Consider the following 2,346-nt stretch of genomic DNA (forward strand, 5'->3'; position numbering starts at 1 on the left):
AAAAAAAAAAAAAAAAAAAAGAAGACATCTTTGCTTTTCAGCATTTTAAAGAGGTCTTTTGCAGCAGATTTGCCCAGTGTAATAGATCGTTTGATTTCTGGACTATTGCTTCCATTGGTGTTGATTGTGGAACCAAGTAATATGAAATCTTTGACAACTTCAGTCTTCTCTCCATTTATCGTGATGCTGCTTAATGGTCCAGTTGTGAGGATTTTGTTTTCTTTATGTTGAAGTATAATCCATATTGCAGAGCGTAGTCTTTAATCTTCATCAGTAAGTGCTTCAAGTCTTCACTTTCAGCAAGCAAGGTTGTGTCATCTGCATATCACAGGTTGTTAATGAGTCTTCCTTCAATCCTGATACCACACTTTTCTACATATAGCCCAGCTTCTTAGATTTATTTGCTCAGCATGCAGATTGAGTAAGTGTGGTGAAAGGATACAACCCTGACACATTCCCTTCCTGATTTTAAACCATGCAGTATCCTCTTGTTCTATTCTAACAACAGCCTCCTGGTCTAGGTACAGGTTTCTCACAAGCACAATCAAGTGCTCTGGAATTCCCATTCTTCACAATGTTATCCATAATTTGTTATGATCCACACAGTCAAGTGCTTTTCCATAGTCAATGAAACACAAGTAACCATCTTTCTGGTCTTCTTTGCTTTCAGCCAAGATCCATCTGACATCAGCAGTGATATCCCTCGTCCCATGTCCTCTTCTGAATCCAGCTTGCATTTCTGGAAGTTACCTGTCAATATACTGCTGCAACTATTTTTGAAGTATCTTCAGTACGATTTTACTTGCATGTGATATTAATGATATTGTTCTATAATTTCCACATTCTATTGAATCACTTTTCTTTGGAATGGGTACAAATATGAATTTCTTCCAGTCAGCCAGGCAGCTATTTTCCAAGTGTCTTGGCATAGAGGAGACATAAGTGTCTCCAGCATGGCATTTGTTTGTTGAAACATCTCAGTGGGTATTTCATCAATTCCTGGAGCCTTGTTTTTTGCCAATTCCTTCAGTGCAGTTGGACTTCTTCCTTCAGTACTGTTGGTTCTTGATCATATGCCACCTACTGAAATAGATGAACATTCTTTTTGGTACAGTGACTCTGTGCATTCCTTCAATCTTCTTTTGATATTTCCTGCATCATTCAATATTTTTCCCATAGTATATTTCAGTATTGCAACTCCAGGTTTGAATTTTTTCTTAAGTTCTTTCAGCTTGAGAAACACTTTTGGTTTTCTAACTCCAGGTCTTTTCATCTTTCATTATAATAATTGTCTTCTCAGGCTGCTCTTTGAAATCTTTTGTTCAGCTCTTTTATCTTGTCATTTCTTCCATTTTGCTCTTTGTTGTTGTTGTTGTTGTGTGCTGTCGAGTCGGCCATTTTGCTCTAGCTACTCTCTATTCAAGAGCATGTTTCAGAGTCTCTTCTGATGTCCATTTGGGTCTTTTCTTCCTTTCCTGTCTTTTTAATGACTGTTTGCTTTCTTCATGGATGATGTTATTGATGTCATCCCACAATTCCTCTGGTTTTCGGACATTGGTGTTCAGTGTGTCAAATCTGTTTTTCAGATGGTCTCTAAATTCAGGTGGCATATAATCAAGGCCATATTTTCGCTCCCGTGGACTTGTTTCAATTGTCTTCAGCTTCAACTTGAACTTGCATATGAGTAGTTGATGGTCTGTTCCACAGTCAGCTTCTGTTTTGGCTGAAGATACTGAGCTTCTCCATCGCTTCTTTCCATAGATGTAGTCATTCTGATTCCTGTGTGTTTCATTTGGCGAGGTCCACGTTTGTGCTGTTGAGAAAAGGTGTATGCAGTGAGTAAGTTAAGTTGTTGGTCTTGCAAAATTCTACCATGCAATCTCTGGTAACATTTCTATCACCAAGTCCATATTTTCCAGCTACTAATGATTCTTTTTTGTTTCCAACTTTTGCATTCCAATCACCAGTATTAATCAATACATCTTGATTGCATGCTCCATCAATTTCAGACTGCAGAAGTTGGTAAAAATCTTGTTTCCTCATCTTTGACTTTGGTGGTTGATGCATAAATTTGAATAATAGTAGTGGTGTAGTGCCTAAGGCATTTGACTGCTAACCAGAAGGCTGGCAGTTCAAAGCCACCAGCCGCTCCTTGGAAGGAAGGTTGGGCAATCTACTTCCATAATGATACCACCTCGGAAACCTAAGGAGGAGTCACTACGAGTTGGATCCAATTCAACAGCAGTGATTTGGGTTTTGGAATTGGTCTTCCTTGCAGGCATGTGGATATTATCCTATCACTGACAGCATTGTACTTCAGAATAGATCTTGAAACTTTTTTTTTTT

Source organism: Orycteropus afer, unplaced genomic scaffold (genome assembly GCF_000298275.1).
Source record: "Orycteropus afer afer isolate SDZICR_OR568_19922 unplaced genomic scaffold, OryAfe1.0 scaffold00282, whole genome shotgun sequence".
Lineage (NCBI taxonomy): Eukaryota > Metazoa > Chordata > Mammalia > Tubulidentata > Orycteropodidae > Orycteropus > Orycteropus afer.